Genomic DNA, 24,200 nt, shown 5'->3' with positions numbered 1-24,200 from the left:
GCTGCCTCTGAGCCCTTCCCCTCCCGCAGCCGTGTGACCTTTGTAGGACACAAGTGAGACACGTCACTCTCTCCACCCGATGTCTGCGGGGTCTGGCTGCTGCCAGCCTCATCTCCTGCCACGCCCCTGTTGGCTGGAGCCGAGAGCCGGCACTCTCCCCTACAGGTTTTTACCCATGCCATTTCTTCTGTTCCTACTTGGACACAAATCAAGAAACAAAAGCCAGCTCCCGTTTGTGGGAGCCTCCCACGTCTTAGAGGGACTGCCACCAGGAAACCTGACTGCATCTCCCGGACCCCATGAGTCGGGCTGCTGGTGTGGGAGACCGGGCTGAGCCTACGCCACAGGCAGAGCTGCACAAAACTGAGCAGAGAGGGAGCCTTGATTTGATAAAGGGGGGACACAGCTGTTCCTTATCTTCCCAAAGACGCCCTTAAAGATTTTCTCCAAGTTTTTAACAAAGAGGAAAGCCAGGCTTTTCCTGTCCAGGCCGTGTTTTCAAAATACTCTCTCATTCCCCCATCACTTGCTCAGCTTCACAAAAGCAGTTAAATTACCAAGTGCCCTTTAAAATGTCCTCATGACGGGAATCTCGCAGATACTTGTTTATCTTCCAGAGGCAAGGCCTTCACAGGTCACGCAAGTCCTTGCAGCAGAGCCCTATCAGAGTCTGGGAATGTCCTGGGGCCAGAGGCGGGGAAGGAGGCTGGAGCAGGGGATCTGTCTCCGGGATGGGCCGTAGTCCGGCAGCGCCCTCCGCCCTCTGCCCTCTGTATGGCCAGCAGACGAAGCCAGGCCACACCTGTCCGCCTCTCAGGTGGAAGGCATGGATGGGCTGTTGGGAAGGTTCTCAAAGGCCCACAGGCCTACACCTTGCCAGGCAGCACCCCAGGCCAGTAGGAGAGCACCGAGACCAGAGATCTTCCCCATTTTACAGGCGAGGGAACTGAGGTTCAGGGGGTGAGGGTACTTGCTCCAGGCTTCACACTTGGTGTGGAGCAGCTGGTCAGGGATTCTGAGCCAGGACCCCAGTCTGCACAGCCCATGCTCCACCCACTCAAAGTCACTTGCTTCGTGTCCTTGAACTTAAAAACAGAAATTTAACACGCATAGGGGAGAGTAGAGAGGGGATTATTATGAGCTGTTCCCAAAGGAGGATTAAATCTTTTTTGGATTTTAATACACTGCCACGTTTTCATGACTAGCCTGGATTTCTCTGAGTCCACTTATCTTTTTACAGTTCGACCTTTAAACAGGAAAAACCTCAATGATTTTCCACTGTTTTGAATAAACTGAAATGGATGTATTTTTCTGAATGATTAGGGAATGAAAAACAGAGCCTGTCAGCATTAAGGTCCTTCAGGAGTGATTTTCCCTGGAGGACGGGGTTCACAAAACTACCCCTCATGATGGGGCTCTCGTAGCTATTTGTTTGCCTTCCAGCTGCAAGGACTTTACTGCTCATGGTCTACCCAGGAGGAGAGGGGAGCTTCGTTCTGGATTCAGAGGCAGGAGCGGGGCTGGTTCCCCCGCTGCCACACCTCAGAGTGACCAAAGCTGTGGAGGGTGAGGCAGGAACATAGGGCTCCAGAGTGAGCTGATGGGGCAGTGCCAGCATCAGCACTACCCTCAAGGGCATCACCGGGCTCCGGGCCAGTAGGTCCACCTGTTGTCAGAGAGCAGGCTTTCCACACAGGACACTGCCAGGACACTGCAGGGAAGCAGAGGGTGACGTGGAAAAAGCATTCTCAGTGTGGCTGGCACAAATCACTTCAGCTTTCTAAGTCTGTTTTCTTTTCTATAAAATGGTAAAGATAATAGTTACTTGCAGGACTGTTAGGAGGTAAACGTATTTAAGTTGGTGAATACATAGTAAGTGCTCAGTAAATCGGGTTCCATTCCCTGCTCGAGAGCCTAAACTTTTAAAAACACTACTTCCTAACATGTACCATACACTGCCCTACCTTCTTAAGCAATGGAGATGGAATATTATTCCACAATGTCTTCATAACTCAGGGATCCTCTTTACAAAAATGTGGGAATCATAGAATATCAGTCTTCAGTGGGAACCGAGAGCCTGCCCAGGCCAAGCTCCTCCCTGCAGTGATCTCACACATTTGAGATTTGCACAGCCATTTACCTTGTGCTTTTTTTCTCGATTTTGATTTTTTTAAAAATTGAAACCAGGTTACAATGTTGATCAGAACTGTGTGTTAAATAAAAGCAAGTCGGCTCTGAGTGAGGGCTTCAGGGTCTCTCCTTACAAAGCAAAGCCCAATAGTATTGGCGGTGGCAGCCATTTCTACTGCTTTCTGTTTACTTCTGGATTCACAGCTATGTTTTGGGAGGTAGACGTGGCTGGAAATCTGTTGAATGTCCTGATCTTGACCTTTTATATATGTTTGGTGTTAGGCGGTTTGGTCACTTGTGGGACTTGGGGGCTGTCATCCTGGCCATGGGCTTCCTCCCTGCCCACTCCCAAGGGCTGTGTCTGGCAGCCAGGAATGGCAGTGTATCTTGGCACTGGGCATTGGGCCAGTGGGGACTCATGGTTCCGAACAGGTTGCTGGTGGGGGGGACCTTGACAGTCAGTAAAATTTTCTTCCATGTCCTCACCATCCACTCATTCCTCGTAATCTGCACTTCATGCCCTCCCTTCCCTATTCCTTTTCCGGGAAGGTGCCTCAGTCTCATCCGACACTGCCTCTGCCACCCTAGCCTCCACGCAGTGTACTTTCCCAGCGTCCTCCCGCCTCCTCTCCTCCATCCTGTCACCTTGCTGCTTCTAGATGCCCACTCTCCCCACAGCACTATCTTTGGCTTGTTTCTCTGCTCAGCAAATGCCCCTTGGCTGCTCATAAACTTCCTGATGCAACTGACCCTCACCGGCCTCCTGCCTCTGGCTTCCCTGGTCCAGGCCCACCTTTGCAGCTGCTAGCCGCCTTCTCAAACTCAACACATTACAAAACACACATCCCCCATGCCCTCATTTCTGCTCAAGGCACACTGGCCTCCCAGCCACCCTGTCTCCAAACATGATGATCAGACTCCTGAATTCCTCTTGTCTATCATTTCCACTTCTACCCCCCAACTCCCACCCTCAGCACTTCTTGATGGCCATCCCACTGCCCTGGGGTCTCCAGGGTATCACAGCCACTTCCCCTGGGTGCCACCAGGACAAAGCAGGGAGGGAGCTCCATTTTACAGAGTCAAAAACCGAGATAAAGTTTGGGGCTTGCTTTAGTGACCCAACTGGTTTCATAAGGATGCTCCGCATGTCGGCTGCACCTTCCTCCACTGCTGTGCTCAGGCCTCATCTTCTCTGATCTTTATCCATCATCACTTCCACCTGCCCCGCCTTGATTCTTGTGGGCGGCCCAGCTGGCCATCAGCTCAGCCTCAGTCCATCCCCCGTCCCTTCCCCTCTAACCTTTCACTCCCCACCCTTCCATCCATGACTGCAGGGGAGGCGGCAGCGACTAAGCAGGGAGTCAAGACAGGGGCTCCTCTGGGCCCCACAAGCCCAGGCCGCCATCTTGAACTGTAGTGGTCACTTTGGCAGAGGATGGTGGAAGGTGTCAGGGAACTGCCCTTGCCCTCAGACCCCAGCTCTCGGCCCCCATCTGGCCAGGCAGCAGGACCCCCGTAACTGGAGCTCCTCGCTCCAACCCCACAGCAGTGCCCCAGTACCAAGTACCCAAGGAGTTTGCCGGTTCTGATCACTGCATTGAGGTGGTCCTGGCAGGAGGACAGGCCTGGGGGAGCAGGGGGACTGGGTTGACCCAGGGGCGGCACACAGGCCGGCGCTGTCTGGACGCTGCCCCCCCCAACCATGCCCACGGGGGCACTCAGACCTTAAACCAGTTCAGCCACATGGTCTCCTCCTGCGGGCTTCTCGTTCTGGTCTCTCTTCACACCTTAATGCTGACAGCAGCCCTCACCCTCCCGCAGTGGCAGCCAACGATGGCCAGCGGGCTCCCTACTTGGGCAGAACTCACCAGCATCTGCTGCAGGGTCTGAGCGATTCCTGACCTGATATTTCAGATGCCGTGGTCCTGCCATTAAGAGTCTGCTCTGCCTAAATTCTCTCCATCCATTATAGGCTCAGGGCCCACCAAAGCTGCTGGTATCCCTATTACTGTTTATTTTACCTAAAGTACTTTTTGGGCCCTTCCTCTGACTTATAAGTCCTTTTCCATGTCTGGGAAACTTTGGAATTAACAAACAAAAAAACTAGGATCTATTCCAGTGTTTCCATCCATGGTGATGGAGAAACAGATAAAATGATTCTCAGTCAAACCTTGCAGCAAAGTAAGGATTCGTAGTTGGGAATGCTCGAGCACGCACAGCTGTTTTGAGTCTCGAGTGTCCAGTGTCAGGCTGATTTAAATCCTCTAGCCCACCCACTGTTTATTCTTAACCCCTTCGCTTAGGGATGCCAGATTTAGCATATAAAAATATAAGACAGTCCTGCCCCTGAGGCTGGGGTGGCAGTGGTGAGACCCGCTGGGGAGTGGAATTCATGCATCATCTGTGCCTGAACCTCAGAGCGGCAGCTGGGGTGACAACACCAACAATGTTCAGGTTGGTGGGGCCATCCAAGTGTGTGGACAGCAAGGACCGCCCCGCATCCCTCCCCTTCTCCTTCCCCCAGGGGCATCTGCCCCCCCCCACCGCCCCCGCCCCGGAGCCCCATGCTTCCTAACACCCATGGAGCAACCACAGTGGCTAATACTAACACCGGCCCTCGTGGGGCATTTGTGTGTCCGGCTCTGGGCTGCGGACCTTCCAGGGATGGCACTTGATTCGCAGCCCTCGGGGGACAGGCGGAACGATCAGAGCTCCCCACTTCTCACACGGGGTCAGGCAGGCCGTGAGGCTCGCCCAAGTGGGCGATAAGCTCAGCGTCCTCTCCTGAGGGTGTAAAACTTGCTTCGAGGGAGTGAGGGCTTGGGGGACGGAGCTCCTTCAGCCTCCAGGGCAGGATAATCAGCCCAGGAATCACAGCCACAGGAGCACGTGCTCCGAGCCAGGCACTGCGACGGGACTTCGAGTTGCCTTTTACCTCAGGACACCCTGATCTGGTGTTACTGAGCTACTATTCCAACCCTCACTTCAGAGATGTGGAAAACTGAGGCCCAGAGAGGAAACCTGATTAACGCAGAGTCCCCCTGCCGTCGTGCCCGGACCAGCGCTCCTGCTGCTTCCCAGCTCCTCACTTCAGACACAACTGCCCCCAACACAGGCCCAGTGTGGGAGGACGTGAGGGACCCACACAGCCTGCCTCCGCCACACGTGATGTCTTGTGTGCAATGCATCCCCCCTCCTGGGGACTTGACGTCCAGGCCACGGCGCTCTGCCCTCACTGCACTGCCCCACCCCGGCCCCCCAGCCCCCCATCCTCCCCGACCTCAGGAGCCTCCACGAGACCCTACCCCCCTGAGCCCAGGGCTCCATCTCTCAAGAAAGGCATTCTCTGCAGGGCCGAAATGAGCCCTCTAGGGACATTTCAAAGAAAAGCGTGAAATACAAAGGCTCTGTAGAGAAGCACAGGAATCTGCACTAAGTGAGGATAAAAGGCAGCTGCAAACCAGCTGGTAAAATGCAGTGCCTGCTCGAATCCCACCCTAAAGCCTGCTGGGAGGACAGCTAGAGACAGGTCAGCATTGTCACTGAGGGTCCCTCCCCCACCTACCCACTAGCAGGGCCCTACGAGACCCGACACAGTCCGCAGAGCCCCACGGTGAGCGCGCCATCAGAAGGGCCACGACAGAGCCTTCTAAAAAGAAGTCCAGGACTTCCCCGGTTGGCGTGGTGGTTAAGAATCCACCCGCCAGGGCAGGGGACAGGGGTTCGAGCCCTGGTCCGGGAAGATCCCACATGATGCGGAGCAACTAAGCCCATGCGCCACAACTACTGAGGCTGCGCTCTACAGCCCATGCTCCGCAACAAGAGAAGCCACCGCATAAGCCCGCGCGCTGCAACAAAGAGTAGCCCCCGCTCGCCGCAACTAGGGAAAGCCTGTGCCCAGCAATGAAGACCCAATGCAGCCATAAATAAATAAATAAATAAATAAATTTAAAATAAATAAATAAATTAAAAGAAGTCCAACATCACAACTGTACCCACTCATCCAACACATCATAACTGCCCACCTGCCCCTGGGCAGGTCCATCCAGGAGTTCTCCACAATGAAAACCGGCAGATTTGATCGTTGCCGGTTGAGTTATGAAGGTGCTCCCACTAAGTTGCTTCCACTAATAGTGCTTGGCATTTTATGGTGCTTCTCCCATCTTTAGTTTGTGAGCTATTAGCATACAACTCCAACTGAATGGCTACTAGGAGCTGGCAGACACCCCGGGGTGCTGGGACTGTGTCCTTGCCCTCCTGGGGTTCTCAACCCAGGGGAGACAGAGCCATGGTTGAGTTCTTTATGTGCAAAATGTACCAGGCACTGGGAAAGAGAAATAGGACACAGCCTCTTCCCAAGGACGGGCCAGACACGCCAAATGCCTGGGTCCTGGTCATGGCCTTGGCTGGCTCACCAAATCACAAATTGTGATTTATTCAGCAATAAACTGATTGCAACAAAGCCACCCCAGGTTCACCCACCCAGATCTCAGTGAACGTGTCTGCCACTGTTACCTAAGCTTTGCCTCTCACAAAAAAATTTCGATATCCATCTTTTCTTTTCTAAATATTTTAAAAATCTCTCCTCCATTTTCCTAGGAGTTTCCTCTGCCTCTCTTGCTTTTATAAATTCACAAGTAATTAAATACTCATGAATTGACATGCTTTGTCCTAAATGTAACTGAACCTACATAACTGATTGTTTTCCCTTTTCACCTTGGATTCCATGAAGCTCGAGGCTAAATTTAGACCTTGTTCACAGAAGAAAGGTTAGTCGTTGTAGTTAGAAATTTTGTATTCTCTTTTCTGACTGGGTTTTAATTTCCCATTTCTATTTTAATAACCTCACTGTCATATCTTTTGCTATAAGCCTCCAAAATCCTTTTTTGATAAGAGGAGGAGAATAAATGAAGTCAATTTTTAAAAAGGCATACTCTCCAGGTATTCTTTCAAGAGGTTATTGATCATTGAAATTATCCTTTTCTGAGGAAGATGGCTTTAATTTATGCCTATAAGCAGGGTTCTCTGCCCTTCCAGGATGCTGTCTCAGATGTGAATTTTACAAATTGATGGAGACAGTTCTCATTGCCTACATTGTTTTCCCTAAATGCCTTTAGCAACCTGTGTGTGAATCAACGCATCCCCCCAAGCTACATTTATGATTAAGCAATAATTATAACGTGCCTGGACCTGCACCTCAAACGTTCACCTCAAGTCAAGATGTGTGTCCCCTTTAATCTTTTCCTGATCAAGCTTCTGCCTCATGTCTGGCCCCCACACCCCATTCTCCCTGGGAAGCAATCAGAAGACCACATTAATGAACAAACAGGCTGGAACACCCATCTGATTTTAGAAGATTCCCTCAGGCAAACATTAAATCCTGTCTCCACCTCCCTGCCCCCCATGCCCTGTTGTGCTGCTGTGAGTGACTTTCATTCCTAACAGCTGATTCTGTTCAGCAAATGTTTGTAAATGTCGGTGGTGTGTCTCCTCCACGCTACAGTGAGCTTCCGCCCCCTGCAACTGTGTTTTCTGAGGCTTTTGTGTCTCCTAATGGTGCCTGGAACATTTTGAACATGATAAGGAACTCAAATAAAATGAACAATAAGCGTCCCCAACCAGCTAGAGCTTTACAACAAGGCCCTTAATGAAAACACTGAACCGCATCGACATCTGATAAAGGCAAACATCTGGAGATGCCAGTGGCAGATGCCCGATTCTGCTGAGGCTGATGAATGGGCACCGAGTTATCTGGGGCTCAGTAGCGTCACTCAGCTGGGCCTGCTGCTACTTCGACGACAGGCTGCCCCCTTCCCAGGACACAATCCCGCCTGGAGAGAGTTGGGAATGCTTGCTTGTCCATTCACCAGCCTAAGCCATGCCAGCTGACCACCACCATGGGTCTGTTGCCCTGTCCGCACGGAAGAGAAGGACCAGGTTAAATTTATTTTCTCTTTCACTTTTCCATTTCACAGAAATATCATATTTTCTAGACGAAGGTGTTAATTATACCACAGGCACCATCAAATGGCACTAAGTGATAACTAAATGTTCAGGAGGTTGACGTGTATATTGTTTCAAGTAGCTCTGTGATTCATTATCTAATTTAGATAAATGGCAAATAGTGGTATCATAATAGCCCCCTTTTATTCTGGTTTACTCCTCACTGTCTCTGGGTGTAGAATAAGAAATGAGTCATCAGACAGGCCCCGTGGGAAAAATGGCAGGCTGGCTAAGAGCATAGGCTCCAGCATTAGACCCATGGGGCTCGAAAACCCAGCCCTGCTGCTGACCAAGGGCAAAAGCTGTGACCGCTGAGGGCTTCTTGGATGGGATCAGGGTTGAGTACAGAGTGGGATAAACCCCTTGGCACTGTGTCCAGCATAAAGAATGGGCTCCACCTGTGTTAGCTGTTGTTAAGTCCTGGGTTGAGGGCAGAGGGATGTCTCTGGATTTCCACTCTCAGGGGTGAGGGGCATGTGCCCACATGAGCCTCCAAACTGTACCCAGCGAGAAGGGGGTGTGAACCGAGGGTTGTACTGTGAAAGGGCAGCCCCTGAGGTGTGCCATCCTGCAGCAGAGCTGGCATCTCTCCAGGGCCCAGGCCATGTTTACTCACATTTCTGAAAGAGGAAGAGGGCTTTCAGCCTATATGTTTTACTCCAAGTCACCATTTTCTTCTGAGTGTAGCTTGGCTCTTCATGATGGGAGAGGAACATCAGGCCTCCCAGACAGAATGATTCTGTGCATCTCCTTTCATGAAGGCCGGCCAGGAAGCCAGCAGAGTCTTGGGAACAATGCAGTCCTGGCCAGTAGGACAGAAGCTACAGGGCAGCCATGAGTCCCAAGGATGTGACCCCAAACCTTTATCAAAACACCTGCCTTGGGGGAAGAAACCCAGCTGTCCCCACTCATAGTGCCTCAGAAATAGGTCTCCACCAAAAGCTACAGATTCCATAAATAAGTTAAAAATCAAATTATCAGAAGAGGAAAATCCCATTTTCCAAGAGTTACCAAATGTCTGGGTAAGAGCCAGGGTCTACCCCAGCCTGGCCCACAGGGCCTGGCAAGTCCGGACACATGTGACTAGGGTTACAGAGGCTGCCCCACTTCTGGTGTCGCCAAGAACAAGGTCTCCCACAGAGTGTGCCAAGTCACTGGAGTGGCCCTGCCAAGTACCAGTGCCTTTTCATTTCCAATTTGGGCAGAAAGCTTTCTTTTCTATGTTCTATTCTTAGAAACAGTGTGTCAGGCTGTCGTGATAGCCCCTGATTCTGCCCTGGGCTGGTCCACAAACAGTCTCTGGGGGCTGGAGCCTCAGTGACAGGTGGGCCAGGGACACAGGTGACTCCCCTCCTGCTCCCTGAGGGACCCTGACTCATCCTGCAGTCCTGCTACTAAAGGTTTCCCACCAGACCCTCCTTGTCTACCAGCACTGCACACCCACCCTTGCTTTTGCTAAGCTGTGGTCACGGGGATTCCGGGAGAAAACAAAGACTGGTGCTCCCGGCAGAATAAAGCGCACAGGCTTTCTGACAGCTCCTCGAGGGCCTTGGCCCCTTTAGTCACAGGCATTCTGTAAAAAGGGGAATCTCCTCTCCTCCGTTGTAGGAGGATCCAGTGGTGTATCCTTCAGGGTGCTGGCCAAGCCTCGGGGTTGAAGTGAGCCAGGGTAAATTATCCTGCAGGCGATCAAACATCAGTAAATCCATCCTAATTCACTTCATTTAAAACTTTTGTTTTCCATAAAGGATTAAGCCAGGAAAGAATTTAATCACATCAAATCCACTTCCAAAATGGTTACAGATCCCACGATCAAGAGTAATGATTAGGGGTTTCCCTGGTGGTGCAGTGGTTAAGAATCCGCCTGCCAATGCAGGGGACACGGGTTCGATCCCTGGTCTGGGAAGATTCCACATGCCGCGGAGCAGCTAAGCCCGTGCGCCACAACTACTGAGCCTGTGCTCTAGAGCGTGCGTGCCACAACTACTGAAGCCCGCACATCTAGAGCCCGTGCTCTGCAACAAGAGAAGCCACCGCAATGAGAAGCCTGCGCACTGCAATGAAGAGTAGCCCCCACTCAACGCAACTAGAGAAAGCCTGCGTGCAGCAACGAAGACCCAACGCAGCCAAAAATAAATTAATTAATTAATTTATTTTTTTAAAAAAAGACTAAAAAAAAAAAAAAAAAATACCCAGATGTTGAGAACTCGTGTTTGGTACCTAATTGATGAAAGTAGCCTTCCTGACACCAAGAAGTAGCCTTCCTTCAGGTTAGGGGCAGGAAGACAGAGGAAGAGGTGAGGTCAGGACCCTTTTCTTTACACCGAGCTCAGTTCTGACCTGCAGCAAATTTGCACTGGTGTCTGCTGTGAGCCGGGTGCTGTTCTGGGGGAGCAGCAGGGAACAAGACAGACACAGTCACTGCCTTTGTGGGCTTTACTTCCTAGTGGAGGAGGAAAGACAACACAGAAATGCATACTGTGTAAAGTGGTGATATTCAGGAAAGAAAAATGGAGCCGGGTAAGGGGACAGAGGGTGATGGAAAGGGCGTTATTTTATACGGGGTGGTACAGGCTATGCCAAGGTGGGGGAGGGGGTGCCCTGAATAAAGCGGACGAGGGAGCCATGTGGATAGCAGAGCGTTCTGTAGGCGCAAAGACCCTGCTGGAGGCAGTACCCTGATGCGGCCGCTACAAATCCCTCTCCAGCCTCAAAGAGGCAAGCCTGGGGCTTCCCTGGTGGCGCATTGGTTAAGAATCCGCCTGCCAATGCAGGGGACACAGGTTCGAGCCCTGGTCCGGGAAAATCTCACATGCCGCGGAGCAACTAAGCCTGTGTGCCACAGCTACTGAGCCTGTGCTCTAGAGACCTTGAGCCACAACTACTGCGCCACAACTACTGAAGCCCCCATGCCTAGAGCCCGTGCTGCACAACAAGAGGGGCACCGCAATGAGAGGCCTGCGCACCGCAATGAAGAGTAGCCCCCGCTCACTGCAACTAGAGGAAGCCCACACGCAGCAACAAAGACCCAACGCAACCAAAAAATTTACAAATAATAATAAGAGCAAAGCTAAGTAAATGTCTTTAAAAAAAAAAAAAAGAGGCAAGACTAGCTCCTTATCAATCCAGGAACAAAGCCTCCTCACCAGCAAGTCAACAGAGTGGGCCTCAGTCCCAACGAGCCATTCTTGCCCTTCTCAGCAACTTCCTGGAAGCCTCCTAACTCAGCACACACTGGCTTCCCAGGGGAATGACATGCCAACTTGGGGGTGCGTTCTGGACTGAGATACCAGCAGGAAAGGCTCTGACCAGCCATTGCTTTAAACTCTCAGTCACGGTACCCACCAGGCTGTACAACCAATCAGACCATTAGAAGAACACCCCACGCCTTCCAACACCAGCATAAACGTGTCTGCTGACCTCATGTGGACCCTGCTCTGTGGGGCTCCCACCGCTGGTGCCAAGACGAAAAGCCCGACTGAGTCATGATTCTGGCCTAAAGCTTATCCTCAGATGATGACAAATGTACCTGCCAGGATCAATCCCAGGCTCACAGCCCTTAGCACATGGATGCAGTCCCCTTCCCGGGGCTGGTATATCTCACATCACCCCCATTTTATGGGGGAGACAAACTGAGGGTGCTGTATCGCTCAGGGCTCAGTCAGGGAGGCAGAACCATGCAAGCATGATGGCATAAGGAAATTATTATAGGAGTCAGACCTTACCAATTGTGAGAGGAGCTGGAGAAGCAATGGTCCAAAAGAGGGACTTGATGGACCAGAGGAAGGTCACTAGCTGGCCCTGGTGTGGGTGAGGGCGTGTCGGAGCTTGCAGAGAGGTCTGGAAGGCAGGCCCGTGCAGTGAAGGGAGGCTGTGGTAGGAGTCTACAAAACATTGTTGGCTCTTAGTGGCCACCACCTCCATGAGTTTGCAGAGAAGGGTCTGGGATCTCTGTTGGTCAGCTGGGCTGGCAATCGAGAAGGAAGAGGGGACAAAAATTTCAATCCAATCTGAAAGTAATAGATCCAATCACAATCCCCAATAATCTGATTATTATTTGGCCTATATGACTCCCAAATCACCAGTTAGAAGAGAAATTCTCTCCCACTCAGAGCTGGTCAGAAGTTTTCCATGTCCATGAGCTCAGTGGCTGAGAGTTTTATGATCCTCAGGCACAGAAGGGGAAGGAAGGGCCAGCCGCACTTACTGGTTGATCTCCCAGCTTCGGTTTTGAACAGGGCAGTGTTCCAGGTGTCTAGGCACTTTTGTCAGGACTTGAAAGATGTGACCATGGCAGGATGAGGCTGGCGGTGTGCACGTGGCCAGTCTGAAAGTTGCCCCCATCTATGTCTGGGACACATGACTGTGTGTACCTATAATGTATGGTACTGAAAAAGTTTGTCTCTTCCACTTAATTTTTTCTTAATGCTGTCAGAAAGTACTGGTTGGTCCTTCTTGTCTGAGTCTAATCCGACCATCACTGTTGTCTAACTCACTGGACCAGCTTCTATATCTTGATAAATGTTGACAGAGCCACTACATTGAATTAGCAGCTGATTATATCTGATTTACCCTGTAACAGGGTTAGGTCCATTTCCTGGGATGTAGCAGAAGGGCCCGATGGTCACCAAGATGATCCATAATTGCCTCTTAAAATTGCAGCCCAAATGGGTCATGCCAACGGGTCCCTCAACTAAGGGGGACACCCAAGCAGAGCTGGGCAAGACTGGACAAGAAGCACCGTGGCTGCCAGTACCTCCATAAAGCCCTTGACCCAGGACACATCACCCCTGATGCTTCTGTTTGAGGGTGGCCCCTTCCAGAGACCACTTGCCAAAGGCAAGAAATGAGACCAGGAGGCTCTGTGACAGGATAGATTGAGAAGAGCTCTGGTTTCAGAATCACATGGACCTGGGTTCAAATCCCAGCTCCTCCACTGTGATCTTGGGCAGCGTGCTTTACTTCGCTGGGCCTCAGTCTCCTCATCTGTAAAATGGTAACGACAATAGTAGCCACCCTGCTATGGTGTAGAATGGGGAGGTGTGATGATGTCAGGAACTCAGTGTAAGCCCCATGGAGCCGAGGGCTTCGGGGTATCATGGGTGTCACTGATGTGACTGTGTTTGTCACCAGGCACTCCTCTCTGGACGTGGGCACTACAGAAGCGATGTCGATACCTGGCAGCTGGCCAAGTCCTCTAATCAGTGAAGACAGGGAACCTGGAGGTCTGGGCAAGAAGCAGCTGACCGGGCTCTGAGTCACCCAGGAGGAACGGGGACCACCACCCTCCCCCCATATTGCAGTCAGCTACGTCTGGGGGAGCCTGGGCCTGGAGGGTCCTCGTATGTGGGTGTCCCCAAGATGGAATGGATGGCACTTAGCTCTTCTGGACCCCACGGGACTAGAAGAGGTCCCCTCCACTCCCACTCCCCTCCATCCCACATAGCAGCCGTGCTGGGGGGAAGGAAGGCGGAGGCCACCACTGTTGTCCTGTTTCCATCCAAAGCCTGTGAAGACCAGGGACCAGTCCTCATAAATGAAGCGAGGTGGTAACAGATGTGCAGTGGAGCATCAGGCCACGGGGAAGTGGCAGCTGGATGGTAGCCCCTCCCACCTCACCCACCGCCACTGCCCGCCGCACCTCCACCCTGAACCCAGAGCAGGAGCCCACCTAGTAGGAGAGGCCAGAAGCCCCCACCTAGGCAAGCCAGGCCTCACCCTTCAGCCCAGCCAGGCCTGATTTTGAATCCTGAAGTGACCTCCCCCCACCCACACACAGAGGGACAGTTTTCTTCCTTCAGTGTTTGAATGAGAGGCCAAGAGCCCGAGGAAGCTCAGGGAGAAGCTCCTCGGCCCAAGGAGGCCTGGGGGATCTGTTCTCTTTTTTCTGAGCCAACAGCTACAGGCTCGGTGTTTAAAAACGTTTGAATCAACAGAGGAACTGTTTATCAATATTTAAAAAAAGAAATGTAATTAGAGGTTGGCAAACCCCCAGGGCTCCAGGCCATAGATGTCAAAGGCTTCCTTGACCTGGAGCCAGGCGGAGGGGTTGGGGGGAGACAGGGTGGAAAGCGACCGCAGACACGGGCTGCTCCGCCATAAACCCCACTGGGCAGGGCTCCCTGCTGAGGCTCGTGAAAGCCTCCGTGGCCAATGGAATGGCATTTCACATGCGTCCATGTTTTCCTTTCCTAGGTGGTTTTTCTTTCTAAACTTGGGAATACAGACATTCTATTTTAAGAACATTAATTACTGTCCAATTTTAATGTAACTAATGCGAACAAAAAAACCAACTTTGAACCAAGGAAAGAAAACAATTTATGGGGTGATTTTATGTTTACATCCCTCAAGATTGCCTGAGAACATTTGTCTAATGCATTTATTTCTGGTCAAGAGAAGTGAATACCTGACTTTTTGGTGGTTTCTGGAGAACGAGGTGAGGGCTGGCCACATCTGCCTCAGAGATGCCGGCTCGGTCCACCTCAGGCCAGGATGCCTCCTCGGGGCTCAAAGAGGTAGTGTCAGGAACGTAAAAATAGAGAGGGATTCGGCAGCCGCCTTGACACACGGTGTTCTCATCCCAGGGACTGCCACGTAGGGCCCTCCCGTCCCAGCTATTCTAAGTGAAACAGAAAAAAAGTAAGACTATCTGAGACCTAAATAAAAACAGTGCTATATCTTAGCTACTTTTTTTTTTTGTGCATTCTTCCGCCTTTTCCCAAGTGCTCTTTTTGGCTCCTCTGTCCTCACCAAGCCAAAAATGGGATACGTCTCAAGGTTCTGTCCTTGACCCCTTTTTTCCCTCCGCCTGCCTTCCTTGAGAATGGACGTCCACAGCTGTGGCTTCAGCTTGGGGTCCACGTGGCCACAGCCCTGCACGTTCCAGGCACTGCCCGCCTCTTGGACAGCTCCCCTCCCAGTATGAGGCCCCAACGTCCTGGAACCAGATTTGACATCTCCCTCTGGAGGGTCACATTTGGGGTATGTTGTCCCTCCTGGTCGTCAGTCCCCATGGCTCTGTCTGTATGCAGGTAGCCAGGTCCCAGCCCCTAGCCCCCCGAGAGCTCACCTCTGAGGCAGGGCTGGGAGCACCGGGTGCTGCCTGCAGGAGGCCCTCATACTGACCGCCGGGGAGATCGGGAAGGCTACCCTGAGGACGACTTCTCAGCTGAGACCTGAAGCTGAGGAGCAGCCAGCCAGGCAAGGGAGGGGGATTCCAGCATGAGGGGACAGCGCGAGGAGAGACCCTGCCTGAGAGAGACCAGGACCATGGAGGAAGCAGAAGGGCTCTGGACGTACAAGCAGAGGAGGAGAAGACTGGCAAAGAGTGAGACGTGAGAGGATGGTGGGCTCAGGGCATGGATTTTATTCCGGGGGCAATGAAAGAGTTTTAAGCTTGGAAGGCACTCAGGTTTGCACGCAGAAAGATCACTTTGGCTTCTGTGCGAGAACAGATGGTAGGGGCCAGGCTGAAGGACCAGGTGAGAGACAATGAGCTTGGCCAGCATGTCCTCACAGCACCTGCCCAGCCCCACGGCAACAGCTCTACCCGGTTCCTGCGGGTTCATACCTTCCAAGCCTCACCAGCATTCTGTCCAGAGCAACAGCCCTTGGACCAATCCACACTCTGGTGCTAAGGACAAATAGTGGCAGCATCCACCTCAAGTCCCTCTGGGACAGGAGGGCGGCAGCAGAGAGGGGGGAGGGTGGTGGCTACAAGCCTTCCCAGACCCCTGGGGTGTTCCTCCCTGGTCTGTGGGTGCCTCCTGAGCATTAGGGAGCCCTGGAGGGTCAAAACCCTAGCCAGGAGGGGGCCGTCGATAAGCCTTCCCCACAGAGTCTGGGCTCTGCCACTCTAGCCGTGTGACTTAGACAAGTCACTTACCCTCCCCGAGCCTCAGTTTCCCTCTCCGAGTATGGGAACAATAACACCCAAACCTTCCCAGGCTGTTCAGAGAATTAAACAAGAGGTTCTGCATGCAACATCCTTAGCTTAGTGCGGTTTCTGGCACGCAGCGGGTGCCCCTGAAAAGGTTGATGATGATGATGGTAGTGATCTCAGCCAGCTGCAAGCACTACCACCAACACACGTGAGTTCACACAGGTCTTTTAACATTTAAGGCTACATGTTTGCCTATCTCCCTTTATATAAGGCAGCCTAATGGATGCACTAGTTCAAACAATTAGGAGCAGTTTTCTCACAGCTCCTGCTGTGCCAACTGGTATGTACAGAGGGAACTGAACCTTTTGGTGACTAACTTTCTGGTCTGGCTAGAAACCACTTTATTAATTCAGCCAAGGTTCCTTGAGGGCCTCTCAGGGACTGGGCTCCGTGCTCTGCACTCGGGGGGCTCTGGGCTGCCAGCACAAAACCCGGTGGGTGTGCAATTGAAGGGAGGGGCTTGACAGCTGCCGAGCTGAGCCTTAGAGGCTGGGTGCCAGGTAGATGGACTGGGGAGGGTGTTCCAGACACAGGGGACAGCATGTGCAAAGGCACGGAGGCGTGAAAGAGCATGGCATGTTCCAGGAAAGAGGAAAGCTAGAGGTTGAGGCCATCAGAATGAATCACTGGGAGGAAGAAAAAGTCAGACGTGAGGCTGAGGAGGGGGGGCCCATCACCAAGGGTCCCCACGCCAGGCAAGGTAGGGGGATTTGTTCTGTGCACAGAGAGAGATCTGAGATGCTGGACAAGGGCAGGATGAACTCAGACTGCTTGTGGTGGGGATCATGGGCTTGGACACGGAGCATGATGGAAGGGGCCACACCCAGGCTTACTGGCTGTGCCACCATGCGGGCAAGAAATGAGGAGGCCTGAGGGGAAATGACAGCCAGAGAAGGGGGGCAGCAGGGACTGGAAATGGACCGCAGAGCTGGGAGGGACTGGCTCTGGACAGGACACGTTGAGGGTGAGGAAGAGGCCAAGGACAGAGCCTGCCCACCCAACTGAAGGGGCAGGGCCTGCCGGGGCTGGGAGCAGGGAGCTGCAGCAGAGAGTGCAGGGTGGTCCCTGGAGACAGGACTCTGACTCCTGCCTTCCCTCCACTGCTTTCAATCTCCTCTCTGTCTTTCTCTCTTCTTTAAGTGCCACCAATAGGAAACCAAATCCTTTTTTTTTTTTAATTTTTTAATTTTATTTATTTTTTTATACAGCAGGTTCTTATTAGTTACCTATTTTATATGTATTAGTGCATATACGTCAATCCCAATCTCCCAATTCATCCCACCAGGAAACCAAATACTTTTTAATTGTTTAATATACTTCCTTGTTTTTACTCTAAAAAAAAAATGAGTAAGTGGAATGTTTTCTATTTCCTCCTCAAACAGAAAAGCAAAATTACCTATACATGAGCATTCATGTGCATGAATCTCTCAATTTTTATTCTCCCTGGATGTATTAAAAAAAAAAAAAAAGGCATTTCAGGCACCAGGATGAGGTCTGGCAACATTATTTGGTGCCCAGCTGGCCCTGGGTGCCCTCCACCCCACCACAAGAGAGGCTCAGGCTGGCGGCCACGACTGAGCTCATCACTCAAGGGCTTGAGTGAGACCCTGACATGACAGCTCTTTACCTGTAGGATCTGCAAATCTTCCCTCAAAGCCAGAGGGCATGTTCTTAAACCCCGGGACGATGACATTTTGATAAAGTTTTTTTTTAAAAAAATGATTTCACTTTGCAAGACAAACAGCTAATAAAATAGAATCTTTTTTGGTAACCACCCATACACCAATCAATCTGTCACTCGGAAAACTTTCCTGAGAGGTGTGAAATGAGGCCACTCTGGTGTTCTATGGGAGCAGAGAGTCCCCCAAGAAGCCTTCTTCTCACCCAGATGACACCTGCCACCCCAAAACAGGGAAACAATCTGATTCAGAGCACAGGAAATACACAGCTAATTAGTTGCTCAATCAATATTGACTTTTGGAAGACAAGCAGGAGGCAACTGTTCCAGTGTTTACAGGCAGCTGCCCACACATCCACATCATGAGTGTATCTCACCTCTTGTTTCTTTTCAATTCCATCCCTATTGGGAACAAAACACAAAAGCGTTTCCCACCCTGGGGGCCTGCAGAGTGAGCTGCACCATGTGGCCCGTTCTGTGCTGCAGCCGTTCAAGTAAGAACTCAAAGGGTCAACACCAGCAAAAATCAAAAGGACAGGTTTCAGTCATAAAGCACATCTCCTTTGTGCCCATTTGAGGCTACCGTCAGAATCAAGACCCTCCCCTCACTCACTCCATCTTCCCATCTCTGCTTGGCTACTTCGTGTTTTTTCCACCTTTATTTTCCCTTAGCCCTAATTCTCTCACTGCTTAAAAAAAGAAGTATTATATTGTACATACAACACAGTTTAAGTCATCTTGAATTGTTTTTAGAACAAGATGGAATAAATCTTAATCAGAATCCCCCTCAAAGCAGCTCTAACTGCAGAATTCTCCTGAGTTAACCTTGGAAGGGAAGCAGGCACCACAGTGTTAGATACTAAGCAGCAGTGTCTGAACACAGTAGGCCCTCAAGGAATGTCAATTAATTTGTTTTTAGATGATGGAATCTGCAAACCCTCAGGAGCAAGTAAGGTGAACTGAGTAATAACTACGTTGAAAGAAATAAATGACCATAAATGACCAAAATACTACTAACAGGAACAGATCAGAACAACAACAACAACAAAAATGGCTGTAATTCCATGACTGTAAAAGAATGGAGAAACATCTGGATGTAGTAGTTTGCCTAACTGAAACAACAGAACAAAGGAATCAGTGATGTTGAGGATAAAATAAAACATCCAACCAGAAATGGAGACACAGAAAACAAACAAAGGTGCAAATAACTGATCTGGAAAATGGGAAATGGGGTCACAGCCCAAAAATAGGAGAGAGAGAGATGGATGGGATGAGGCATATGATGAGGAAAACATCTAGAAAGAAACAATACAAGAAAAGTTTACAGAGATGAAAAAACAGCTCAGCCTAGAACTAAAGTATACACACTGTGCCTTTCAAGTTTGACTCTCAGGGAAAGAAAGAAACATTTGCTAGTTCAATTTTTGAATGGTAAATTATCTGGCAAGCCAAAATGAAGGGAGATAGGTTCTTTTGAAATTAGAATGACAAGAGAGCTGACATCATGAGAGTAAAGATAAACCTCAGGAAAAAACGTGCAATTCTAACCACACGTGTATTCTAACCACACATCAGTTATGCTCCTAAACAAGACCTGCTCTGTACAAGTAGAAAGAAACGAACTCCTCTCACCAGCCATTCCTAGTAGTTATTCTAGGATACTTCTGCATCTCCCACTAAGGTCCCAACCAAATGCACAGACTAGCCAGCTCAGCTTGCCTGTCCAGCCATGCCTCTTCCCTTACCTTGGTGCTGGGGTTCTAGGGGTAACTCCTTCACCAGAGTTCAGTCAAGACCTTTCCCCAAGGCCAGCAGTTGCTCCCCACCCTCACCTCAAGGAGTTTCTGCCAACCCAACTTAGTCTCAGATCTGCATGAAGTCTGACCCTGACACTCAGCTGAAGGGCTGTGCGACTTTGTGTATGTTACCAAACCTCTCTGGGCTTGAACCTTGTCGAAGGTAACCTGACTCCAGCATCATCATGTGGATAAACAAACCAACCTTCTAGGTGCTAGGCCCTTTGCAAACATTATTTCTGGACCTATAAAGTCAGTGTTATTATCCTCATTTCAAGAAAGTAGAAACTGAGGCTTGGTGAGATGCCCTGCTTGAGGCCACTACTTACTGGTCTAGGGAGCAGGTCCGTCCAACTCCACAGCTGGTTCTGCTCTCCAGGCTGTGTCTCAGGACAGGTAGAGGCATCCAGGAACCTGGACAAAGCTCCGTGCGTCTGGGCATGTGGTCTCACTTGGAGCTGCACGTCCATCAGGGGTCATCCCAGGTGACGGTCTGTGGTCTGGGGGCCTGTGGGCTTGAGGCTCATGGTGGATAAGCAGGCAGGCGCGTGTTTAGGACCACTGCTGGCTCGGTGGACACTGCCTTGCTGTGCTGGGTAAACGGCCCACTTTCCATGCCCACCCCCCAGGCCCGCCCTCACCCCCTCCCACTGCCTATTTAAGCAACAGGGCCCAGCTCCACTGGCCCCAGACACCGCCAGCTTCCAGAGCTAGGAGAGCAGTGCTGCAGGCCTCGCTCACTCGGGATGAAAGGTCCTTCTGTTTCACCATTTCCTACTGGTGCGTTTTGAATGATGATGCTGAGCTGGGTTATAGTGGGAGCTGATTCTGCTCGCCTGGGAGCGTACTGAGATATATAACTGGCAGAGGGAGGCTCTGATTGAATTTTTCCCATTTCTAATCCCTGACTTGATGTGGTCTTATTTTCAAAGAGGGAGAAAGGCTGTAGTTTGTTGAAGGACAGAGGAGAGCGTATTTCAAAACAAGGTCTGGCTCAGAATATCAATGATCTTACATGTTTTTCTTTTCTTTTGAGAAGAGGAAAAGTCCTGTAATCTCAAGGTTGCAGAGATTCCATTTCCTATCAGGAACCCCTCCCTAAATAGTTAGTTCCTGTCATTTAATTTTATTTTGGAAAAACACACAGGGGATTTTTCAGAAGAGTCTGGGAGGGGAGAGAGACTATGCAGCCTACGGGGGATAGTTTGGGGAATATCTGAGGACAAAGACACCCTCCTTGGCAAATCTCTCATTGAGAGATGAGGTGTGAGCTCCTCACTGCTCTGGGAGAGCGCGGTGGGAGCTGAGAGCCGCAAAGGTCGGGATGGCTCCTTTATGTCCACTTTCAGATGTTTGCCAGCCTGTGGTCTAGGGGCAGGGTGAAGGTGGCTTACTGAGGGTGAGGAGGCAGGCGTCCCAGGCACAGGGGACAGGACACCCTCTAACGTCTTGGCAGGTTGGACTCCCCAGGCCATGGGTGGGGAGGGATGCCTGCCAAGTGCTTAACTCAGAGGAAATAAGCCAGGGTGTCCATAAAAACAAGGGCCCCCTCCTGTAGAGCATGTAGAGCGAGGACCTAGGGGCTCAGGCTTCCTTCTTCCCTCTCTGATCTGGTAACATCCAGTACCTGTGCTCACTTTGTCCTGGCCGTAGCCATCCAAGATCCTATAGGGAACCCCAGTGTTACGGGGGAGAGGGCATCTGAGGCTCAGAAGTTAAATGACTTGCCCAAGACCTTTCAGCTGACTAGAACCCTTGTCTCACTGGAGGTTTTCTAATGGATTTCTGATCAGGAGGGCGCCAACTGCTTCCCAAGTGAGAAGACACTCCTTACAGCGCCTCTGCAACATCTTTGGCTTGAGGGCAGAGGGCTTGGGACTCAAATTTCAGATTCTTCTGAAACAGTTTGGGTGATTTGCAAAATAAGTGTATATACAGGACAGCGGCTGGTCGAGGGGCCCTGGGGAGTAACAGTTGCCTTGCCTGCGATGTGAGGGTGGTAAGAGGGCTCTGGGCCGGGCAGCAGAACTGGCTTGAAAAGGTGTAAAGCCAACGAGCTCCGCGCAGGGTTGCGCGGGTGCGGGCTGAACTTCCTGGGCCGAAACCCAAGAGGCCGAGCCAAAAGCCAGGGATTCGGCTGCAAATTCGGGGGCGTGACTTGGGACTGGAAGGAAGGACTAAAGAGCAAGGACTTTGCCTGAGGCCAGGGGGCGCGGCCGGAGAGCTGCCTGGGGCCAGGTTTCAGGAGGCGGGGCCGAGAGAGTCGAGGCCAGGTAGTGCCTGAGGCCCAGGGGCCTCGCGACCAGAAATCGGGGCGGATCCAACACCTGAGGCCGGGGAGGGGCTAGAAGGGTGGGGCGGGGCCAGAGAGTGAGCCGGGCCTAAGAACCCCTACTAGGGAGTGTCTGGGCCCGCCGATCCTCCGACTGGGTCAACAAGGAATGCGAGGAGCAGGTGGCTTCGTGTCCAAAGGTCTCCGCTCACACGAGCGCCCTCCCAAACGCCCCGCTCCGAAGACCCCATTGGGTTCACGAAGCGTCCCCGCTGAGCCTTTCCTCTGCCGGTCTGTCTACTCCTTATCTGCGGCCAAGCGGCTTCCTCCCCGTGCCCCACCCCCGTCCCAGTAGCCACTGTCCCTCTTTCCGGGTCTGGGTTCAGCTCTCCCCCACCCTCAGGTGTCTTTGTGAGGCTGAGATTACACAAAGCTCCTGCGGAGAACTCCGATTGTTCTAGCTTCGCCTATCAGATCAAACCCCTACCCCGAGGCCAGGGCTCCGAATTCGCCTCTCCCCGCCACTCACCTGCACATCGCCGACTTGGCCAGGGTCCAGCCGTCCACGTGGAAGCCTCATGCCTCCCACCCACGGAGTCCTCCGCACCTGTCAACCCTCCTATCCCCCGGGCCTGTCTAGGTCTGTCCCACAAACCTCAGCTGCCACCCCCTCTGGCTGAACTTCGTGGGGACAGCGGGGCCCACACCCTCTCCTTGGCGACGTGGAGGGTGTGGCGGTGCCTCCGGCGCGGGTGCGGCCCCTCGGTCTTTGTACCTGGCTCACTTGTACTGCGCTGTTCGGTGACTGTGGAGGTCCGGACACCTCTGTGAACCGCTCATCTACTTTCAGGTCCTTGAGTTCACGCAGGGAGTGCTCCCTCTTCAGCCAGAAGGACAAGAAGGTCCCCGCGGCCCCTCCTCAGGTGAGAGGAGCTTCTGGAAGGGGGAGGGAGACGGGAGGGGGCGCTCCAGGCCTCCCCTCATAGGCTACTTATTAATGTTTTATATAAAGAGGTGCTGTGTGAGATTGTTTGAGAAAAGGTTCTGCTGCTTGGATAAAAAGTTTGAAAACACAGCTCTGGGGTAAGCAATCTGGAGCAAGCAGTTTGGTCCCATTCTGAACCCACCCTCATGTGGTTCAATGCCTGCAGAGGGGGTATGTCTGACACACCCAAATCTATGGAGAAAATTCGAACTCCTTCAATAAGTAGGAAAAGGATTGAGGCAGCACTTCACAATAATGAAGGAATACAATTTAAATATCCTGGAAATTGTAATCAGATATCATTACCCATTAAACTATTTTTAAAAAAATTTTTAAATGCTAAAACCCAGTGCATTTCACAGTAAGGATGCTGTGAAACAGGCACTCTCAAACAACCTTGGCGAAAAGCAGTTTGGCAATATGTATCAGAAGCTTTAAAGTTTACCTCGTAATTCTAGTCTCGAATCCATCCCAGAGAAATAATTCAAACTACTACAATAAAAGTGGAAACCAGAAACACATTTTCTGACCCCCTGACAGTTGGGAACTTCAGTCCAGGAGCCAGGACAGCAAGACCATTATAAGAACCTGCTTCCTCCCAAATATTGGCAAATTAGATGTTTTCGCGGTTTCTGGGGAGGTCACCAAGCTGGGAGTAGGAAGATTTGGGGGTCCAAGGTGAAGGTGACTGGATGGAAAAACAAAAGAGGAGCTGGATGAGGCCGGCAGTCCACAGGGAGGGAGGAAAATTATTAGGGTCTTCACTAAGGGCTCAGTGGGGGTGGGTGACAAACGTAAGCTTCAGAGACTGGAAAGACAGGGTGAGGATCTTGTTTGGTGGGAACTGAGGGGGAAGAACAAGCAAGACAAGGGGGATAGTGTGGGGAACTTGTCCTGGAGGTAGCGGGGCTTGGTGCTGGACAGCGCTCATTTGCATATTTTGCATATCATGTGTATTAAACTTTGGTGAGAAATGCAGAGAGGAAAGGGAAATTGGGGTCTGGTGACCAGGCTACACTTCTCGGGGACTGTCATTTACTTTTCTGAGTCTCAGTTTTCTCATCTGTAAATGGAGCCAACAATATCTGCTTGGGGTGGTTGTACAGTGTAGCTGCACCATCAGTGTCAAGAGCACATTCTATGAGATGTGTTCTGTGCAACAACTGCTCAGATGTCCCAAGAAGTGGACCTGTTAGTTCTGCTTTTCTGAGGCTCATTTCTAGTCTCCCTCATGTCTCTGCCATGGACTGGCTCGTAGTCCCACCTCACAGGGAGAGAGTGTGGAAGGGAGGGAGGGAATGAGTTTGAGGTCCTGAGCGGGCCACAGGTGGCCCCAGATGAGCTGGATTGCTGAAGCCGCCCTGGCTGGACTCCAGGTCTGCAGGGGGCAGGGC

At 51.5% G+C, this 24,200-nt stretch overlaps 1 protein-coding gene across 4 annotated transcripts in view; it reads left to right on the top strand.

Moving 5' to 3' along the window:
* Positions 1-24,200, top strand: part of SMPD3 (sphingomyelin phosphodiesterase 3) — an 83,575-nt gene that overhangs the window by 31,942 nt on the left and 27,433 nt on the right. The window contains exons 1-2 of one of the 4 annotated variants that reach the window (XM_036834822.1): positions 21,787-21,822; positions 22,672-22,744. The exons of 1 other annotated variant lie outside the window; for it this stretch is intronic. The gene's annotated coding sequence lies outside the window, so the exon portion shown is untranslated. Of the gene's footprint in view, positions 1-21,786; positions 21,823-22,610; positions 22,745-24,200 lie in introns of those variants that run through there. 2 more of the 4 variants (XM_036834820.1, XM_036834825.1) reach the window with 2 other exon arrangements.

Source organism: Balaenoptera musculus, chromosome 19 (assembly GCF_009873245.2).
Source record: "Balaenoptera musculus isolate JJ_BM4_2016_0621 chromosome 19, mBalMus1.pri.v3, whole genome shotgun sequence".
NCBI lineage: Eukaryota > Metazoa > Chordata > Mammalia > Artiodactyla > Balaenopteridae > Balaenoptera > Balaenoptera musculus.
The sequence above is the reverse complement of the archived record's forward strand: the minus strand, read 5'-3'. Positions and strand labels throughout refer to the sequence as shown.